Below are 23,114 nucleotides of genomic sequence, written 5' to 3' on the forward strand. Positions count from 1 at the left end.
TAAATTTTCTGTGTACTCTTTTCCCAGTGTCGTAGAGACTAGAAGCCCAGAACATCTATTTCTTCATAATTCCTGCCAGCAGAATTTTAGATTGTATTCCACAAATACAAGGCATTAACAAAAGCATTGGAGGGGATAACAGAAGCAAGTATCACTCCTGTTCACGTGGGTGCAGCAAAGAATCACATGGGACAGGACATGCATATGACAGACATAAGGTTTTGCTAGTGACTGTGGACATTGTCTATCAAAATACTCCCACTAGTGCTGCAGAAGTCTGAGAAAATCAATGACTACTTCCCATGTTAACTAAAAAATTTTGATCTTCTAGAAGTCACTGGCAGATTTCCTTGGCTTTTTCTTCCTCAGATTTTCTATAAAACAGCTGTTTTATAAGAGCTGTTTCTAAATTCCTTTATTAAATATCTTTCTGTTTGCTATAGCTACAGTGCTTTCTGTCTTCATGGTCATAGCAAGACTTGTTGAGAAAAAATGTGCAAATGACATACCAATAATACAACATGTTTATAAACAGCAACTTTTAATATAATATGCTATATTTTAATTTCTTATTGGTATCATCATTGATGCCATGCTCTACTTCACATGTCAAAAATATTTTAAATTGGCTATAAATATATATGCTTATATTTAATCTGTGAGAAAAAAATGAAATCATTAGCTTAAGAGCATGAATTATTGTCACTTCTAGGAATCACTTAAGGAATAACCGTAATAGATTGTTGTAATAATTATGTTTTTTTAATTCACAGGTAGCCTTACTGAAGCATATTCTGACTTTTATTTTCAATGGGCTAAACAAACAAAATGTTATGTCTTGATTTTCTCACTTTCAGTTTGTAATACATATTTAATTTCCATAGTCACTGGGTAACTATAACATGGAAAACACAATATTTCTAAAATTAGCTATTTGTGTTTAATATCATTCATTAAATAAAATGTAGTTTTTAAAAGAATTGCCTCTGATGGCAGTGGTGGCCTATCTGGAGCAGCCTCTGTGGGGGTGCCAGCTGCAGTGGGGGAGGCACAGCCAGGGCTGCACACTCCATGGAGCCAGCGGGAGCCAGGAACAGGTGGGAAGCCTGCCCCCTGCTGAGTTGGTGAGGCAGAAGAGCTAGGCTCAGGGACACAGCTGCAGCTATCCAGCTGCAGCTCCAGACTCAGGATCCCTGCACTCTTGGGGACCAGGAAGCGCCTCTCCCCCAAGTGGCTCAGATGTCTCTGTTCTTACTTCCTGGACTCTGCCTTTCCCTTGGCACCTGCAATAATTTTGGAGGAAAGCTGTGGTCAAGCCCGAGTGCTGTTGCAACCCAGCCAGTTGTGCACATACTAAAGACAGCACTGACAATATCCCCCACCACTGCCTTGGTGTCTTCCAGATTTGGGGTGCCAAGGAGCACAGGAGGGAGACTGGAAGGGGCTAATGGCAGCTTGGCACAGGGTTGCAAGTTCTCCTCTGTGAAAACAGAGTGGTTGAGTTGTACTGAATGCAGATGGTGGCAGGCAGACAGGTTCTTGGGCACAAAGGGTGGGTCCCTGTTGAAACTCAACCTTCAAGCCAGGGATGGGTTACCAGTTCCAGGTGGAGTCTGTGGTTTGGAGTGAGAACTTATGGTGCTTTTTTTGGCTCATCCACGGCCACCTATTGATCAATCAGCACTCAATTCCTCCCTTCTGAGCATATAAAAACCCCAGACTCAGCCAGACTCACACAGACATCGGCACTACCAGCTGCAAGAAAGAGCTACTCACTTTGGATCTCTGGTGAGCTGTTTTGTTGCTCAGTGAAGCTTCTCTCTGTCATGCTCACCTTCCAGTTTTCCACTCATTCTACTTGGACGTTGAACAAAAACTCAGGACCTGCCAAATGATGGGACTGAAAGAGCTATAACACAAACGGGGATGAAACATGGCCCCTACTCATCACTAAAAGGAGAGAAGAGAGAAGAGCAGTGGCCCTTTTGGAAGCCTAGATCTAGGTGCTCTCCAAGCCAGGGCTAACACTCTTTGAGGCTCTGCAGTTTCTGGTGTCTCCAAGCTGCCTGGCACCCACAGTGGAAGATAATTTTAATACACCTGGTCCAGCCACAGCCTCACTGGGTGCCAGCACCTGTGCCAGGGCCTAGAGCTGCCCACTCTGCCACAGCTGGCACACCTGGCTGTGAGCAGTGGCCAGAACCCACACTGGCTTACACACACCTCACTGCTCTATGCCTTGCTCACTCTTGGCAGGCACAGAATCTGAGCTGCTAGCATGAGCCAAGCACAGCCTGCTGGGCCTAGTGGATGGAACCAGCCCCGTGACCTGAAAAGAGCTCAAGCAAAGATGCTACCGGCCACAGATGGAAAGGTGGCTGGTTCTGAGCTGGAAAAGTGACACCCTAAGGATCCTGTGACCCTTCCATCATATTTTCTACTTTGAACTCGAGAAAAAATATGTAAAATTAAAAGTCCAGTATTAAAGGTAACTGATTCCATATTTCTGTTAATATCTACAACTGTTATTTAAAATCTGTTCTAAATTTTTAAATTATACCTTGACATTGTTCAATTTTATGTTTGTAATTAGGATATGCTTTAAATTATTTACTTTGGCTTTCAAGGAAATTTAAATATTACACAGAAATGTGACACTAATAAAAAACAAATATGCTTTCAGAGTAGTTTGATTATTTAGGACACAGGACTATTTAATTATTATAGTCTCCTAGATAGCAGCTCAATATATTTTTCATACTTTACTGCACCATTCTGTGATACATAAAATGTAAAACTAAAGATATATATTAAATTGTACTTGAGACTATTTTATTTCATTTGATGTATTAATAAAAATTCAGGTTAGTGTATACAAGACTATTTTAAGCAACATGAATATGTTTCCATTGTTAATGTTTTTGCAATATAATATACAAGGTGTATAGTTCTCTATGGGAACAGATATAAGTTCAATGTGAGCATTAAATGTCAAATTGTATTTTATTTAACTCATATAATTAAATTTCATGGTAAGGTGTTGAGGTATTATCTGATGATAAATATTAAAATAAATATTTAAAAAATTAGTGAAACAATTTTCTTTGAAAAGTGTTTAAATAATTTTTAAAAATAGCATGCTCTTCTTGTCTGTAAATGCTATGGAATTTAAAGTTATCTTTTTATGTCTAAATGTTCAAAGACCCTCAAATTAACAACCAATTTAAAATTTGTAGTTTTCTTGAAGGTTTTAGTAGCAGGCAACTTTTATAAAATGCAGAATGTGAATTGAAGATTTATGTGTCTGTAAAACTCATTATGGAAATAGGTTCATAGTGTTCCATCAGAAAACAGCACCTGCTTTTGTTTAAGTTCTATTTTGTGAGAAAACAAATTTAATCTATTGCAGAACTAATCCAGTTACATGCATTTTGTGAAATATAATACATAAAAACAAATTATGGAAAATTTTGACTCAGATATTCCTGTTTCTGTAAAGCTTTGCCTTTCATTATCAACCAAATATGTTGCTGATATCATGCTTATCAAAAAACATAATGTTTCATGAAGTTTGTATCTTAAAAAGAAACTTTACAATTGTTATTTTTTTTACTTTTATTTTGAAAAACATTTTATAAACTTAAGGAGATGATAATCTGAATGTAATTTACAGGATAATGCACCACATTAAAAGTAGAGGGAAGAAAGTGAAAAATATATTCAATAAACCAACTTACAATTCTGGATTGTTCCTAAATATAGTAAGCTTTTGTAGCCAAATAAAAATTGATGGACATAACTTTTTTTTAAATCAAACCCTACTCTATATAGACATCTGAGGTTTTAGAGACTAGAGAAAACCATATATAACAGACAGAATTTTAAAGAATAAATGAGACATTCTCTTTGCGTGGCCTGAGCTATATTTAGTGTTTAAAATATGCATATGTAATATTTTCTCTTAAATTATTAATTTTCACAGACATATACATCATACAAAAATAGGTTCAAGTTTGATTTGATAATCAAATGTTTTTCTCAATTTAAATGAAGGACTTTTTAGGGTTAGAATAATATTTTAGATTAAATCATTGATATCTTTCTAATGACAACATGTCATACTGGTTCATTTTTAGCGTTTTGCAAACATGTTCTTTTAAAATTTTCCAAATGCACATATGAAGTAGAGATTACAATGAATCTCCATGCAACAATTTCCCAACTATCAGCGCTTTCTTCTGTAGTAACAGATGATCTACTAATCTCATCTTAACATCTATATTAGCTTTGACATTCATTCTGAAACCACAATGTGGGATAAAGTTTCCATCTCGGTTTTGAAGCAGATGTTGGAGAAAAGCATGGCCAAACCACAATGAAACTCTTCAAGTTTCTCTGCAAAATGGTACAAATCAATTTTTCTTACTTTTTTTGGCCAAAGCCGGTTGCCAAAGGTGGCCAGGTTCAGCTCAGTAGGCGTGGAAGTCTTCTCCCTCAGTGAAGCACTGCAAGTCCTGTGGCAATGGTTGGGATGTATTAATTATTTTCCAGGGAGCATAGTGAATAAATTATACATTTGTCAGTTGACTTGAACAAGAGCAACATTATTTTTTGCAGTCTTCCTATCCAAGGGTATAGCATTTATTTTCAATTTGTTCAAATCCACTTTGTGTGTCTTGGGAAGTTTTCTTACTTATGTAGCAAAACAACAACAACAACAATAACAACAAAAATGCTTTTGTTACATATACTGTTTAGATAATTTATTATTATTATTATTATTATTATTATTTTGTTTTTTTGAGACAGAGTTTCACTCTTGTTACCCAGGCTGGAGTGCAATGGCATGATCTCGGCTCACTGAAACCTCTGCCTCCTGGGTTTAAGTAATTCTCCTGACTCAGCCTCCCGAGTAGCTGGGACTACAGGCTGTGCCACCATGCCCAGCTAATTTTTGTATTTTTAGTAGAGATGGGTTTTTACCATGTTGACCAGGATGATCTTGATCTCTTGACCTCGTGATCCACCCGCCTCAGCCACCCAAAGTGCTGGGATTATAGGCATGAGCCACTGCACCTGGCCTCCTTTTTATTATGTCAGATAGAACTTATGATTGTCTTTTGAATTTAAACCATTTTTATTTTATTGTTTTTATTAACTTTTTAATTGCAGCAGATTTTTTATAAACAACAAGCAGTATGAGAGGCAATATAAAATGTGCAAATAAGTATGTGTTCATGTTCTTAAGCAGCTCATAATTACAAAAGACATAAGATATATCTAGTTAGTGACACTTTTAATACTACTTAAAATAGTAGGTAACAAATATATAAAATGGTTTGACTATGAATGTGATTGATTTAGACATATGTTCCTCTGTGGAGCAATGTATTTAATTGAGCTAAGTAGATTAACAGTGTGTGGCTCTTTATTATTCCCCAAATACCTCTCATGAACTACAAAACAGTATTCAATAATATAAATACATATGTGAAAAAACATTTTTCTGACCAGTGGCATACTTACAGAGTTTTAAATAAATATGGGATATATACAGGATGCTGTGGAACAATAAAAATTTGATTAAATTCTTTTGTCATCGAGGCTAAAGTTTAGTGTTAAATATTTTATTTTAAATTATCTGAAGATAAGAATTTAATAATATTGGACACTGTTAGAGTAGATCTCAATCATTGGCACTAAAATACTTACCTCTGTCTGCTGAACTCTGAAATCTTACCAGTATTACTTTTCTTGTAAGGTACAGCTTAGGGAAGATTGGCCCCATTGCCATGCAAAGAGAGGTAAAGTGAGATTCTACTCAAAGCAACCTTGAATTTGAAACTGGGTCTTCCACTGTTTCAAAGCTGAACTGTAGGTCCAAATGTGTACATATCTGGACATCATTATCTTCATCAGAATCCTCAGGCATGTGTCCTCAAGGGCTTGTGTGTCGGCAGTACTCAGCATAAAGTTATTTCTCATTATGGCAAATTATAATTAATTTGCCAGTATATAATTCATTATCAAGATACAGTTATTTATCATTATGGCAAGGACAAATTTAGAAGACTTACTAAATTTACTTCTTTGTTTCCCCAGCTGGAAACAGTCAATAGCTACTGATATCACCAGTGTGATACCTTGGCTGAGTACCTTGGCTGTGTTAACTGCTTTGACTCAACATGCAGCAGAGGTATTGGTGTACTGCACCTCGAGATGCTGAAATATGGCTGAAGTCCAGGGTCACTGGCCCAGGCCATCCACTGAGGTCATCCCATGCGGCATCAGCCACTGGTTCCGATGAACCCACCATCACTACACTTCTCATCAATCACCAGTCACTAGACTGAGAATTGTGTGAAAGCTGGGATCCTATTTTACTCACCTCTGTGATCATGGTTCTTAGCTAAGGGCCCAGCACAGAGAGGCCTCTCAGCAGTGTTCATCCATGACTGAATAAAATTGATCAGAAACCTCCGACTCTTTCACCTACATTTCTGTTCCCTATGTCTTGTAAGGATGCTCTTTCTCTCAGAATGCTGCAAATCCCCTTCCCTAAAGAGGCACCTGCCCTACACCATCGCGGCCCCAGGATCCTCTCCTGTGGGAGCTTGAAGGAAGACAAGCCTGTTCTGAATTTTTTTTGTTTTTGGAGGTGGAGTGTCGCTCTAGTTACCCAGGCTGGAGTGCAATGGCATGATCTCAGCTCACTGCAACCTCTGCCTCCTGGGTTCAAGCAATTCTCCTGCCTCAGCCTCCCGAGTAGCTGGGACTACAGGCACACACCACAATACCCAGCTAATTTTTTTGTATTTTCAGTAGAAATGGTCCACCATTTCATGTTGACCAGGATAGTCTCAATCTCTTGATCTTGTGATCCACCCACCTCAGCCTCACAAAGTGCTCAGATTATAGGCGTGAGCCACTGCACCCAGCCAATCTGAAAATGTTCTCTTACACCTCCCCCTGTCATTAGGAGCAATGTCCTCTGACATACCCTCCCATCTTCCAGGCTGCCACAACACCTCAGTTGGGTAGAACTACCGTATCTTGTTGAAATGATCTGTGTGTGTTCTTCCACTCACTGGCTTGTGTTTCTTTAGAGACGTTAAATACCTGAATCACAAGTGCTTAGCCAATATAAAGAAAAGTAAATAATAAATATTTATGGGAAACTTCCCTCAACTGAAGATGCAGAAGAATAGTATAAGTATCACTGTTTCATATACAAGCAAGGGACACTTACTCTGGCACCTGACCCAGGACAGAGCTGTTTGATTAAGAATGAACAACTCCAACCTTTCTCCAAGCATGGTTATTCCCTCTAACCCACACTGACCTGAAGAGCATCCACTGCTACGGCAGCCCCGAGGTCGAGGCTCCTGGGTCTGGGGTGGGGGCTCACGGTCACATCCTCCCGCTCCTGGAGTTGAAGCTGCCCCTCACTATAAACCAGCTCTGATCTACCCTATGCCTCTCTGGCCAGAGGCAGGAGATTCCCGTGGAGTAAGTTTCCCAGTCCCCACTGCTCAGCTCATGCTGCTCCTTGAGAATTTAAATGATCACAGGCAGTGCCCATTTCCCTTCAGGCTTCTGTCCCAGTTTTCCCTTATTCTCCCATTCTTTGGTTTTCATCTACCAATGGCTTGTCCTTTGGGGATTATTCTCATCCCCTAAACCTGCTGAGTTTCTTTATTCCGCCTGTTCCCTGATCTCTGGGATTCCAGTGTGTAGACTCAGCTCAGCCTTCTGCAGGAGACACACAGAGTCAGGTCTCAGCTGAAGGTCCCAGGCAGTATTGAAAACCATCTCAATTCCTCAGAGATGCAGAGAAAACAGAGCAGGAAGTGACCTCGGAGAGGTACAAAAAGCCCCTACCTTGCCGATGAGGGACCTGAAGCCCAGAAAGACTGAGACTCTCCCAGGCTCCCTCCCTCACCACTTGGTGGCAGCAGATCCCACACAAGCCTTGGCCTAAGCCTCCCTGTGCAGAGCAGGTAACTCACCCTCCAGAAGCTCACTGCTGCCGTTCAGAAAACTTTAGATGAAAAACAGCAATGTCCACTGTGATAACAAAAAGAGTAAAAGCCCCTTTCTTTGGACAAACCCTTTATCACAGTTCTATAGTCCTGGTGTTTATACTCGGTCAGCTGTCATTCACTAGCTGCTAGATTGGGGCAGGGAGCACGTAGGATTGAATAGCGTTTCACACAACCCTGCTTTCCCGGCCTGGGCTCTCAGCTCCTCCATTCTTCTTCAGAAACTTTCTTCTGCTCTAACTGCTGGAGAGTCCAGGCCCTCATCTGAGTCATTTCTCCATGAAGATCCCTGTTATTTTCTTCCTCTCCTGGAGATAGAGAGGGCAGAGATTGGTTCTGGGACTCCATAGTCTTAGGTTTTCTCCTGAGCCAGCCAGGGCAGCTGAAAGGAATCATGACTGCGAGAGGTCAGGACAGTGAAGAGGAGCATGGGCTCACAAGGACAGCCCCTCGTGGAGATGGTCAGGACCATGACACCAGCAATATCTGACCAATTCTGCTGGGATGATGCAACAAGGATTAAGTGGAGGATGCCGCCATGAGGAGAAAGGGGAAGAACCAAAAGAGTGGGGGAAGAAGAAAAATAAAATGTTTTCAATAATGATAGAAAAATATGCAGAGCCCAGAGACAAAGCCCCCTGTCACAGAGCGTTAGTTCCAGGCTGAGGAGCCCAATCAAGAAATTCCTGCTGGACTTTGCTCAGCCCCATTTCAAAATGGTTTTGGATCAGTGACTTTGTTCCCTCCACTTTCCCTCTTTTTGAACAAGAATCACTAGCGTCGTTACTCTGTGACTGTCCCACCAGTGCACATTGAGGACAGATAAGCTGTTTGTTCAGTTTCACAAGTCAACAGAGGTAAAGAAATTATATCAAGGATCTGTATTTGGGCCAGGCACCGTGGCTCATGCCTGTAATCCTAGCATTTTGAGAGGCCTAGGGGGATGGATCCCCTGAGGTCAGGAGTTTCAGACTAGCCTGGTTAACAGGGCAAAACCCCTTCTCTACTAAAAATACAAAACAATTAGCTGAATCCAGTGGTGCATGCCTGTAATCTCAGCTACTCAAGAGGCTGAGGCAGGAGAATCGCTTGAACCCAGGAGGCAGAAGTTGCAGTAAGCCAAGATCACACCCCTGCACTCCAGCATAGGTCACAGACCAAGACTCACTTTCAAAAACAAAAACAAAAAAGAATCCGTACTTAATGGACACCCTCAGAAGCCTCATTCACACTTGGTGTAGATGATTTAAATGAGATTTTAAACTTTTGATCAGATTAGAGCTACATGACATTTTTCACTTTGAACTAATGCATTCATGACACGAAACTTGGAAACCTTAGGTGAAAGGGTGAATGTATTTTGCATCTGTGAGGGATGTGAATGTCTGGGGAATAGAAGTTAAACTGTGATAGGTAGAATTTCTAAAATGGTCTCCAAACATGCTGTACCCTTATCTCTGGAACCTGTTAAGCTGATAGGACATTCCTGTGATTACATTGTTACATGGCAGTCATATGACTTTAAAGAGTGATATGGTTTGGCTCTGTGTCCCCACCGAAATCTCATGTTGAATTATAATCCTGAGTGTTAGAGGTGGGACCTGGCAGGAGGTTATTGGATCATGGGGAAGGTTTCTAATGGCTCAGCACCATCCCCCAAGTGCCATTGCATGAGAGTTTCCATGAGATCTAGTTGCTTAAAAGTATGTAGCACTTCCCCCCGCTCCTCTCTCTCTCTCCCCCATTGGCCATGTGAAGATCGTGCCTGCTTCCACTTCCACCATGATTGTAAGTTTCCTGAGGCCTCCCCAGAAGCAGAAGCCTGCACAGCCCACAGAACCATGATCTGATTAAACTTCTTTCTTTATAAATCACCCAGGTCATTAATTATACACTGCAAGAACAGACTAATACAAAGGCTGTGCTTTCCTGAGTGCACCGGATCTAATCACATCACTCCCTCAGTGTCAGAGATTTCTCTAGTGGGTAGGAAAAGAAAAAGTCAGAGAGAGGATAGGAGCTGCAGAAGAATTCCATGGGCTGTTGTTGGTTGGAAGATGGGAAAAGTGAGAAAGAATGCAGGTGGCCTCTGGAGTCAGGGTGTCTCCTGGCTGACAGCCAGGAGCACTGAAAAAGGGATCTCAGTCCTCCACCCACAAGAAGAGGAATTCTGCCGATACATCTATAGTAAACTTGGAAGAGTAGCCTGATCTCTGGATGAAAAACACAGGCAGCCCATAACTGGATTTCAGCCTCCTAAGACCCTGATCAGAGAACCCAATCTTTCCTGATTTCTGTGGTTTCAAACCACTAACTTGTTATAATGCGTTAATAGGTAGCAACAGAAAACTAGTTACAGGTGCCTATCTGTACTCTTTTTATATTTTCACATACATGTATGCTAATCCCTATAGGCACAAAAAAGAAAAAAAAAAGCAAGGGACTACATTAAAATGTTATACTTACCTTTGTGGGAGCACTGTAAGGGCTGTTCCAGAGCCCTCGCAACTAGAAGAAGATAATGAAGGGCATTTCAGGCAGGTGAGAAGTGTCTTTTCCATGTTACCAATCCAAATTCTGAAAGAAAAAAAAGATGGTAAAATATTTAACTCCCAGCCAGGTGTGGTGGCTCATGCATGTAATTCCAGTATTTTGGGAGGCTAAGGTGCGTGGATCACCTGAGGTTTGTAGTTGGAGAGCAGCCTGACCAACATGGAGAAACTCTTTGTCTACTAAAAATACAAAATTTGCCGGGCGTGGTGCTGCATGCCTGTAATCCCAGCCAACTCAAAAGGCTGAGGCACAAGAATCACTTGCACCCTAGAGGTAGAAGTTGCAGTTAGCTGAGATTGCACATAGCACTCCAGCATGAAGGCTCATGCCTCTAATCCCAACACTTTGGGAGGCTGAGGAGGGCAGATCACCTGAGGTTGGGAGTTCAAGACCAGCCTTACCGACATGGAGAAACCCTGTCTCCACTAAAAATAGAAAATTAGCTTGGCATGGTGCTGCATGCCTGTAATCCCAGGTACTCAGGAGGCTGAGGCAGGAGCATTGCTTGAACCCAGGAGGCAGAGGTTGCAGTGAGCTGAGATCATGCCATTGCACTCCAGCCAGCACAAGAGGAGTGAAACTCCGGCTCAAAAACAAACAAACGTAACTCTGCATAACATTATCTGCAAATTCATCATCTACATTTCTAATAGAAGGATTTTTTTTTTAGCGCTTTCACTTGTGCCCACTGGACAAGGTTTGATTGCAACTATCTGCTACCAGCATAGACGAACCAATTCAAGGAGAGCAATAAATGGGACTAACTACTAAGTTCCCATAAAGAAAGTCCTTAAGAATAAAATCTTTCCTCTAGTTGACACAAGATTAAGACAATGGTCCATTACATAAAATCCCAATCTAATAAAAGCTGAAATGTAATGTTGTCTGTTTCCCAAATTTTAATTTTGTTCAGGCTCTGTCATGGTGACCAGGGATTGGAAAATGACTGCAAAGAGCCTCTGGGGAATCTGGGGAGGGAAGAAAGGTAGTCTGTATTCTAAGAGGGGACTGAGGTGATGGCTACAAAATTCTACATATCTACGGAAATTATTCAATTCTACATTTGTGATTACTGACTTTCATTACAAGTAACTTGTTCAATAAAATTTCTGGTTTCTACTCCAACCTGCAAGGAGCCAGGAGGTCACCGCTTGTCCTTACAACAAGAAAAAAGCTGAACAAACTGAAAATTATCAAATCTTATTAGCGGGCCTAGAAGAGAGGTCACAGGGCAAATTGCCATGCTGAAAACAAGACAGACAGGCAAATACAAGGAACAGAAGCTGCTGAAGCCAGCACTTAAATGGTACTGACAGATTACTAGAAGCTGAGGGTGGCCTGCCTTGAGCATTCAAAACTCCTTGGGGCCCAGATTTAGTGGGGATCTCACATTTTTCTAAGTTTTGTCACCTGGAGCCCAACCAGGTTCTCATAGTAAAGATCAGAAGAAAAATGCCCACAGAACTGACACTGCCGACTTCAGCACTAATTATAAAGCTACAGTAACCAAACAGTGTGGAAATTGGTGAAGAAAGAAAAAAAGCAGACAAATAGGTCACTAGAAAAGAATACAGAGCTCGGAAATAGACCAACCTTTGAGAAAGGCACAAAGGCAATTTAACAGGCAAAGGATAGTCTTTTCAACAAATGGTGCTAGAATGACTAGATATCCACATGTAAAAAATAAATAAATCTAGACACAGATTTTACACCTTTCACAAAATGGATCTTACACTTCAATGCAAGGTACAAAACTGTAAGACTCCTAGAGGATAACATAGGGAACATCTAGGTGACCTTGGGCATAGCGATGACTTCTCAGATACAGTGTCAAAAGCACAACCCAGGAAAGAAAAAATTGATCAGTTGGACTTCATTAAAATTAAAAACTTCTGCTCTGGGAAAGGCATTGTTAAGAAAATGAATAAACAAGTGATAAACTGGGAAAAAATATTGGCAAAATACAGCTCTGATGAAAGTCTGGTGTCCAAAATACATAAAGGACTCTTAAAACTCAATAATAATAAAGCAAACAACCCAATCTAAAAATGGGCAGAAGGGCCGGGCGCGGTGGCTCAAGCCTGTAATCCCAGCACTTTGGGAGGCCGAGGCGGGTGGATCACGAGGTCGAGAGATCGAGACCATCCTGGTCAACATGGTGAAACCCCGTCTCTACTAAAAGTGCAAAAAATTAGCTGGGCATGGTGGCACGTGCCTGTAATCCTAGCTACTCAGGAGGCTGAGGCAGGAGAATTGCCTGAGCCCAGGAGGCGGAGGTTGCGGTGAGCCGAGATCGCGCCATTGCACTCCAGCCTGGGTAACAAGGGCGAAACTCCATCTCAAAAAAAAAAAAAAAAAAAAAAAAAAAAAAAAAAAAAAAAAAATGGGCAGAAGATCTGGATACTCCACCTGAAAAGACATATGGATGGCAAATAAGCATATGAAAAAGATGCTCAAAATCATGTGTCACTAGGAAATTGCATATTAAACCAAAGAGATGCCACTACACTATAATATATACCTAATAGAATGGCTCAAATCCAAACAAGTGACAATACCAAAGGCTGCCAAAGTTGCAGAGCAGCGGGAACTCTCATTCACTGCTAGTGGAAATGCCAAATGCTAGTCACTTTGGAAAACAGTTTGGCAGGTGTTTTTGTTTTGTTTTGTTTTGTTTTTGCTTTTGTTTTTTGCAAAGCTAAAAATAGCCTTGCCACATAATCCTGCAAATAGCAGTTTTAGGTATTTACCACAGTAATGTGAAAACATGTTCACTCAAAAACTTGCATCCAGGTATTTACAACAGTTTTCTCATACTTGTCAAAAACTGGAAATAACCAAAATGTCCTTTACTAAGTTAATGGCTAAACAAACTGTGGTATATCTGTGCAACACAATATGATTCCGTTATAAAAAGAAATGAGCTATCAGGCCATGAAATGACATGGAGGAACTTTAAATACATAATGCTAGGAAGAAACGAGTCTAAAAACTCTACATACTGTATGATTCCAACACTAGGACATTCCAGGAGAGTCAAAATGGTAGAGATAGTGAAATGATCAGTGATTGCCAAACGTGGAGGAGGGATGAATTGGTTGAACACAAGGAGGTTTTCAGTAGTGAAACTCTTCTGTGTGATACTGTACTGAGGATTCATGACACTAGGTAATTGTGAAAACCCACAGAACTATAAAACTCAAAGAATGAACCCTAACGTAAACTATGGAGTTTAGTTAATAATAACATACCAATATTGATTGATCAATTGTAAACATCTATCACACTAATGCAAGATACTAATGATAGAGGAAATTGTGTTCTAGAGGACAAGAGAGAATAGGGGAATTCCCTGTGCTATCAGCTCAATTTATCTGTAAACCTAAAAGTACTCTAAAAAATAATATCTATTAAATTTTATTAAAATTCTGACATGACAGCCTCAAATCAAAATGTTGGTGGCATCCTGTTACTGTGTGGTTAATAATGGGCATTGGGGTGGATCAACCTGGAGTCAGAACGGTCAGAGATAGCAATGCCTGTGCCTTCAACCTCTGGCTCTGCGGGTGTCCCTGGAATCCAGAGAGCAGATCAGTTGGCTTGAGACAGCCTCAGTGCTCCAGATAGTGCAGGCTTCTGGTAAGGACAGGGAAAAATCATCTCAGGGCAGTAATATGGCTGATATAGATTTTATTTTGGACGTGGGTGAATCTTGAAGTCTAAAAAGTATTTAACTTAGAAGACAGATACTCTCTGTTCATGATGTTAAGAACAAATTTAGAATTGTTGTTAAACTTACATCTTTATTTCCCTAGCTGGCCAGGACCTCATCAGTAGCTACTGATGTCACTAGTGTCCTCTGATCACCTTGGCAGTGATAACTGTTTTGACCCAACAGAAAACTGAGGTATTGCTTGTACCTAAGATGCTGACACCTGGCAGAAATCCAGGGTCACTGTCCCAGAGCAAGTCAGCCAGCTGTTGATTAACAACCAGAAGGGGGACCCGGTCATCCACTGAGGTCATCTCCATGCAGCATGAGCCACTTGCTCTAATGAAGCCACCATCACTACATTTCTCATAACTCGCTATTCACTAGACTGAGAGTTCTGTGAAAGCTGAGATCATATCTACTCATCTCTGTGTTCATGATTCCCAGCTTAGGGTCTGGCACTAAGGAAGGTCTCAGCAGTGTTCACTGAAGATAGGATAAAACTGACTATAGATATCCAATCCAATCACCAACAATCCTCTCCAAAATGTCCTACCAGGGATGCTATAATTTCTCCCAAGATGCAGCAAGCCCCCTTCCTACACCTGTAGACCCCTGCTCTACACCAGTCACATCCCAGGATCTTCTGTGGGACACTGGAGGAAAAACGGGACTACTCTGAAGAATTCCTCTTATGGTTCCCCTTGTCATTAGGAGCAATGTCTTCACCTACACTCCCATCCTCTGGGCTGCCATGACACACCACTTTCAGAGAACTACTATATTTTCTTGAAATCATGTCATTGTGTTCTTTCTCTCATGAGCTTGAGTTGCTTGGGGAAACACTACTATTTGAACCCCAAGTACACCCAGTAAATACTCATATCATATAGAGACCTTCCTCAACTGAAAGTGCAGAGGAATAGTGTAAGTATCACTGCTTCATATACTGGCAAGAAATACTTACTCTGGCACCTGACCTAGGGCAGAGCTGTTTAATGTAAGAATAGACATCTCCAACCCTTCTCCAAGCATGGTTCTTCTCTAACCCACACTGACCTGAACAGCATCCACTGCTATGGCAGCCCCGAGGTCGAGGCTCCTAGGTCTGGGGTGGGGCTCAGGGTCAAATCCTCCCCCTCTTGGAGTTGGTGCTGCCTCTCACTATAAACCAGCTCTGATCCCCCCTTTGGCTCTTCCTCACCAGGGTCAGAAGACTCCTGTGGATTAAGTGTCTTGCCCAGTCCCCGCTGCTCAGCTTGCGCTGCCCCTCGACTGGTTGAATGATCACAGGCCCATTGCCCATTCCCCTGAGGCTTCTGGCCCAGTTTGTCCTTATTCTCCCCTGCTTTGTTTCTCACCTGTTCTAGCGCTGACTTGTCCTTTACAGGTTCTTCTCTTTTCCAAAACCTGCTGACTTTCTTCCATCTGTTCCCTCAGTTCTCAGCTTCCCAGGTGTGAACTCAGCTCAGGCTCTGAAGGAGAAACACAGGGGCCAGAGTCGGGAGTCAGACCCAGAGAGGTCAGAGGCAGGTTAGAGGTCCAGGCAGTGTTAAAGACCATCTCAGTCCCTCAAGGACTCAGAGAAAACTAAGCAGGAAGGGACCTCAGAGAGGTACAATTAGCACCTACTTTACTGATGAGAAAACTCAAGTCCAGAAAGACTAAGACTCTCCCAGGCTCCCTCATCACCCAGTGGCAGCAGATATACCACGAAAGCCTTGGCCTCACCCTCCCTGTGCAAAGCAGGTAACTCATCCTCCAGAAACTCGCTGCTGCCTTTCAGAAAACTTTAGATCAAATACAGCAATTTCACCTTGCAAACAGAGTAAAAGGGTCTTTCCTTGGACAATTCTTTATCATGGTTCTCTAGGCCTATTACTTACTCCCAGTCCGTTGTCATTCACTGGCTAGCAGTTTGGGGCAGGGAGCATGTGAGGATTAAACAGTGGTTAACGCAACCCTGCTTTCCCAGTCTGGGCGTTCAGCTACTCCATGCTTCCTCAGGGAGTTTCCTCTGCTGTAACTGCTGGAGAGTCCAGGCCCTCACGTGGGTCATTTCTCCATGAAGATCCCTGTTATATTCTTCCTCTCCTGGAGATAGAGAGGGCAGAGAATGGCTCTGGGTCTCCACAGTCTTAGGTTTTCTCCTGAGCCAGCCAGGGCAGCTGAAAGCAATCATGACTGAGCGAGGTTAGGACAGTGAAGACGATCTCAGAGGAGCACGGGCTCACAAGGACAGCCCCTCGTGGAGACAGTCAGGACCATGACACGGGCACTATCTGACCAATTCTGCTGGGGGCGATGGACCAAGGATTAAGCAGAGGATGCTGCCATGAGGAGAAAGGGGAAGAACCAAAGGAGTAGGGGAAAATAAGATAGACAATAATGGTTTCAAGAAATGCAGAGCAAAGATCCCAGAAGCAAAGTCCCACAGGATGGAGGGTCAGTCTCAGGCTGTGGATCCTACTTAAGTACCTCCTGCTGGATTTTGCCCAGCTCCATTTCCAAACTATTTTGGATTGGTGACTTTTTTCTCCCTTCCATGTTCCTTCTTTTTGAACTAGAATCCCTGTAATTGTTATTCTGTGCCTGTCCCGCCATTCCACATTAGGAGCAGATAAGCAGTTTGTTCAGTTTCACAGGTCGACAGACGTAAGGCAATTATGTCAATAATCTGTACTTAATGGACACCCTCAGAAGTCTCATTGACACCTGGTGTGGATGTTTTAGATAAGATTTTAAACTTTGGATCTGATGTGGCCTATGTGACATTTTTCATGTTGAACTAATGCTTTAATGACATGAAATTTGGAAACTTTAGAGGAGAGGATGAATGTATTTTGCAGATGGGGGAATGTGAGTGTCCAACTGTGGTAGATGGAATTTCTGAAATGGTCCCCAAACATCCCCATACCCTTGTCTCTGAAGCCTGTTAAGGTGATGAGACACCACTCCTGTGATTATGTTTTTATGTGACAGTTACATGACCTGAAGATGATGAGGTTACCTGCATGAAGTGGACTGAATCACATCACTCCATACATGACAGAGCTTTCTGTGGCTGGTTGGAGAAGATGAAGTCAGAGAAGGAAGGAGCTTGAGAAGGACTCCATGAGTTGTGATTGGCTGAAAGATAGAAAAGACAGGTAAAGAGGAAAGCAGGTGGCATCTGAAGTCAGAGTATCTCCTGGCTGACAGCCAGCACAGAAAAAGGGCCCTCAGTCCCCCACAAACAAGAATAGAAACATTTTCCAATATCTGCAGTGAACTTGGAATAAAAGCTTGAGCTCTAGAGAAAAAGCATAGCTAGCCCATTTCTGGATTTTAGCCTCACATGACCCTGATCAGAAAACCCAGGAAGGAAGGAAAAGAAGGAAAGAAGGGAGGGATAGGGGAACAGATAAACTTACATGAAGATGAGGAGATCCAAGGAAACTTACACCAGCGATATGTTCAATTAACAGGAACACGCTAACTAGTTATTAGAGAGACACACTACTATAAATCCATATACTGTTTCCATGGCAGACAATCATTCTTGCTTCTCTGAAACACTTTCTGTCTCTGCCTTGCTGTTGTTAGAGACACTGAGTCTTCCCTTTGGACAAGTTCTGGCACCCACAGGAATGAGATGAGACAGTGAACCCCAGAACACCAGACCACAATGTTCCCTGCTGCTCCTTGTCCACTCCAGAAGCTGCCCAGCTGCAGGGGAATGTGAGCCTCAGCTCCTGGGTCTGACATCATCCCTTTGCCTTTCTCACTGGGCTTCTCTCCTTGCACTGGCTCCCACTCCCCCAGGAACTGGCAGGTGACCATGTGAAAAGAACACAAACAGGCCACGCCCCTTTCTTTCTCCTCTCAATGCCTGCAGTGGTGGGTTCCATGGGGTAGTGATCTGACATTTACTCATTATGGTGCCCCTAGCCCAGAGCAGGGCCTGGCACCTAATAGCCACCATGTGAATGCTCAGTGAAAGAAGGTGACCACCACAAGGTCATGAGGAACCAAGAATTCTACTGTGGCCCATCAATTTTAAGTCCTACACAATTCTAGAATGGGAAATGTGAAAGGCCTTCAAAAGTGGCCACTCTCTGAAACCATTATACTGGCAGCTGAGCCATGTTTCCTCATCCTGGACACATCTAGAGGGCACCGCCTAAATCCAGACACATCTCCCCACACAGGACAGTTCAGGAGCCTTAGCCTGGGAAATGTGGTGGACAGGGAGGGGGGAATCACGAAAGTTGAAGAGGTGAAAGCAGGTGAAAGGGAACAGCAAGGTGGAAACAGAGAGAGAGATGGGGATGGAGACTGGGGGATGAGAGGGGAAGAGAGAGGAGAGGGACGCAGATCCAGCCACTGAGGAAAAGGCCTGAAGAGAACACTGTCCTCTCCTGAAGTCAAATAACTTCCACCTGACCACGCACTGCAGCTCGTGGGTGGCACATGCGGGTCATGCTGCAATGTTTAGGGCCTATGGAATCTTCCCTTCTCATCTGAATCGTAATGGAGAGAGGACTCTCTGACCCCATCCAGCTGGCAGTGCCTCGTGATTTTTACCTGTTAGATCTGGCAGCTCTTCATGTCAGCCCACACTGCATGAGGCTGCTCTTGGTGAACCGAATGGGGAAGATTCTACATCAGTGCCTCGGAGAGTCCACTGGAAGCCCTGGACAGCAGGAGTCAGTGGTGCCCCAGCATGGAGGCCGAGAGCACACAGCACTGAAGCTCCAGACACCCTCAGGAGGACAGTAAAGGACAATGTGCTGGTGAGAGCCTGGGTCAGCAGGAACCTCCGCCTGGGTCTGAACATGATTGGCCTTCATACGAGCTATGACATAAAAGAGAGAAAGCAAGGTTAACATTAAGATTTGGGGCTTGGGGAACTTGAAGGATGGAACTGCCATTTGTTGAGACTGGGAAGACTGAGAAAGGAGCAGATTGAAAGGCGGTGAGGAACTAGAATTGGCTGGGTTTCTGTCATATGCAATCAACAGTCCTGACCAGCCTGGGCAATATAGTAAGACCCTGTCTCTGAAAATAAAAAGTTAGCCAAGCATGGTGGTGCACACGTGCAATCTCAGCTACTCGGGAGGCTGAAGTAGGGAGATTCCTGAGTAGCCAGAGAAGTTTTCACAAAATAAGTAATATTTGGGGCAGATCTTAGTGAACAGGAATTCCATTCTTTCTGTTAGGAAATTAAGAGAGTGTGGGTGTGGTTAGTTAATGATGATTGAACTATCTTTGGAATCTCATCCACTGGTCTATCTGGTCTATTTATATATGTATATTCTATCTGCAGTCTCACTGAGCTTTGCTAGTTTATGTTGCAGTAACAAAAGCCCCAAAATCTTAGCAGCTACACATACAAAGGTCTATTTTCATTGACATTTCCTTTTATGGCAGGTTAACTGTGACTCTATTCTATACAAGCTATTTTATTTGTTAGACAGTGAAAGCTGTGATACTTAAGAGAATTGTTGAATGTGGTTCATTCATTCATTTAACAACTATTTATTGAATATCTGTTTCATACCAGGCAAGGTCAGGCACTGAGAATACAGTAGTAAATAAGAAACAAGATCTCTAATTTCCACAAGCTTATTTTGAAAATGAGATTAAACACTTACAAAATAATCATAACAATATTACATTCATAAATAATAAATATTTTAAATTAGAAAAATATAAAATTATTAAAACTAAAATGGCCAGGAGTGATGGCTCACACCTGTAATATCAACACTTTGGGATGCCAAGGTGGGAGGATCATTTGAGCCCAGGAGTTTGAAAACAGTCTGGGCACCATAGGAAGACCCTGTATACAAAAAATAAAAACTGAGCCTGGCATGGTGGTGCATGCCAGCAGCTACTAAGAAGGCTGAGGTAGGAGGACTGCTAGAGCCTGAGAGGTCAAAACGGCAATGAGTCATGATCATACCACTGCACCACTGCACTCCAGCATGGGCGACAGAGCGAAACCTTGTCTCAAGAAAGCAAAGAGAAGAAGATATGTTCAAACTATATGCAGGAGAAAAAAGAAGAAGGAAGAAAGAAGAAAAGAGGAAGAAGAAGAAGAAAGAAGAAGAAGAAGGAGGAGGAGGAGGAGGAGGAGGAGGAGAAGGAGAAAGAAGAAGAAGAAGAAGAAGAAGAAGAAGAAGAAGAAGGAGGAGAGGAGGAGGAGGAGGAGGAAAGAGGGAAGAAAGAAGAAGAAGAAGAAAAAGAAACAATTTCATTGATGTAGTCCTGAAACTATTATGTAGAATACTATTGTCTACATTACATCACGTCAGTCCTTTAATGGCTTAACAATTAGATATGATCCATAAAATTTTCCTGGTAATTAGGTATACTTAAGAACAATTAAGTATAGAGTTACTGCCTTGACAGAAAGATGGTAAAATTTTTTAAAAGACAAATAAATAAATAAAATAATAAAACCTGTAGCTCTGTGAGTCTCAAATAACATTTAATTGAAGTCAGTGAATATCTAGCAATCATTCTGAACACATAATTCTCTTAATACATGTTGCCTAAACTCCCAACAGATCTAACTTACCAACACCTGTATGTAGCCAAAAATTGACAATCATTTATAAATTATCACCTATGACTCCATCTTCTCTACCCACTTAAAAACATTTTACATATTTATTTATGATTTTTTGTACAGATGGGATCTCACTATGTTGCTCAGGTTGGTCCAGAAACAGACTCACACTGATTTCATAAATCAGATGATCATACAGCCGTCTGATTTATGGAAAATAGTGCCACACAGTCCAGAAGGACAAGGATGTTCCGTTCAATATATGGTGCTACATTAAACAGTCACATCCATGTATTTTTAGTAGAGATGGCTATTTTTTAGTAGAGTAAAAAGTGAATCATGGCTGGGTGGGGTGGCTCACACCTGTAATCCCAGCACTGTGGGAGGCTGAAGTGGGCAGACTACTTGAGCCCAAGAGTTTGAGACTAACCTGGGAAAATGTTGAATGCCCATCTCTACAAAAAAAAAAAAAAAAAAAAAAAAAAAAAAAAAAAAAATTAGCCAGGCATGGTAGCACATGCCTATGGTCTCAGGTACTCAAGAGGCTAAGGTGGGAAGATTGCTTGATCCAGGAGGTGAAAGTTGCAGTGAGCTGAGATTATGCCACCACACTCTAGCCTGGGAAATAGAGTGAAAGTCTGTCTGGAAAAAAAAAAAAAAAAGCATAAACTAAAATAAAATTGCTATGAGGTTAACACAGAAAAAAATGTGTTCATATTCTTAGGTTAGGCATTGATTAACAGGACACAAAAAGCAGTCACCATAAACGAAAAGACTGATCAAGTATAATTTCATTAAAATTAAGAAACTCAAGCTGGGTACACTGGCTCATGCCTGTAATCCCTACACTTTGGGAGGCCAAGGAAGGTGTATCACTTGATCCCAGGAATTCCAGACCAGCCTATGTAACATGTTAAAACCCCATCTCTACTAAAAATACAAAAAGAGCTGAGCATAATGGTGCTCCCCTGCAGATCCCAGCTACTTGGGGGCTCAGGCAGGAGGATCACCAGAGCCTTGGGAGGTCGAGATTGCAATGAGCTGTAATTGTGCCATTGCACTCCAGCCTGGACAACAGAGTGAGATCCTGTCTAAAAAAGAAAAAAAAAAATAGAGAATCTCCATTCATTTAAAAACACCATTAAAAGAGTGAAAAGGCAAGTTACAGTTTGAAAAAAGAGAAATGCAATACGTATATATCCTAGAAAGGACACATAACCAGAATAAAGTGTTACAAATCAACAGAAAAACAAGCATATCCTGAAAACAGGATACAGAGATTTAACAGGCACTTCACAAAAGAGGACATATAAATGGCAGTAAAAAATACTCAACCTCAATACCAGGAAAAGGCAAAATGAAACCACGCTGATACATTACTGCACCTCTACTCCAATGGCAAAATAACTTTCAACTGACAAGCATCAGCAAGGATGTGGGATAAGCAGAATATTCCCTGATAAGTTTTACAACCACTTTGGGAAAATGTTCAACAATATCTGATACCTCTAAAACCAACAATGTGACTCTTACATATACACCCCAATCTAGCAATGTTCTATTTCTTCATCTGTGGTGAATTTTACTTAGTATAAATTTATTACCTGTACTTTTTTTTTTTTTTTTAGGTTCTCCCTCTGCCATCCAGGCCTGCGTGCACTGGCAGGATCACTGCTCACTGTAATCTCAGCCTCCCAGGCTCTGATAGATCCTCCCATCTCAGCCTCCCAGGTAGCTAGGGACACACCACCACAGACAGCTAATTTTTGTATTTTCAGTAGAGATGGGGTTTTGCCATGTTGCCCAGGCTGGTCTGGAACTGCTGGGCTCCAGTGGTCTGCCCACCTTGGCCTTCCAAAGCGCTGGGATTACACGTGTGATCCACTGCCCCCCGACTACCTGCACATCTCAAATTGTCAACTTCTTCCACAGACTTCTGTAACTTTTCAAAGACTTCTTTGACACAAAGTTCTCAGAAATCTTAAAGCTAGCATTTTAGAATAGAAAACCCAGCTGCTGGTTCACAGGTGAAATTTTACCAATAAAATTTAACAATAAAAGAAAGCTACTAGCGTATCAGCTCAGAACAAAGCTTTGAAACGACCAGCAGATCACTTTAACGTCCTGGAGCACTGGGAGTCATTCCTTCGGGTGAACAACACTGTACCCCAAAGAAATGATAGCACTTCAAGAAAAGACTTCCTGTGGAAAGCAGCTTTTCCAGCAAAAAAAAAAAAGGAAAGCGAGGACA

General features: G+C 41.9%; 1 long non-coding RNA gene across 8 annotated transcripts in view; it reads right to left on the reverse strand.

Moving 5' to 3' along the window:
- Window positions 1-19,794, reverse strand: part of LOC141583326 (uncharacterized) — a 42,745-nt gene extending 22,951 nt beyond the window's left edge. For 4 of the 8 annotated variants that reach the window (XR_012515997.1, XR_012515996.1, XR_012515994.1 and 1 more), the window contains exons 1-7: window positions 18,874-19,794; window positions 17,318-17,436; window positions 16,194-16,401; window positions 15,669-15,782; window positions 10,509-10,619; window positions 5,527-5,561; window positions 1,777-4,514 (exon numbers count right to left, since the gene is read on the reverse strand). This is a non-coding gene — a long non-coding RNA (uncharacterized LOC141583326). Of the gene's footprint in view, window positions 1-1,255; window positions 4,515-5,526; window positions 5,562-10,508; window positions 10,620-15,668; window positions 15,783-16,193; window positions 16,402-17,317; window positions 17,437-18,873 lie in introns of those variants that run through there. The other 4 variants (XR_012515995.1, XR_012515998.1, XR_012515991.1 and 1 more) reach the window with 4 other exon arrangements.
- Window positions 19,795-23,114: the final 3,320 nt, after the last annotated feature.

This window comes from Saimiri boliviensis (genome assembly GCF_048565385.1).
Source record: "Saimiri boliviensis isolate mSaiBol1 chromosome 19 unlocalized genomic scaffold, mSaiBol1.pri SUPER_19_unloc_3, whole genome shotgun sequence".
In the NCBI taxonomy this organism is placed as follows: Eukaryota; Metazoa; Chordata; class Mammalia; order Primates; family Cebidae; genus Saimiri; species Saimiri boliviensis.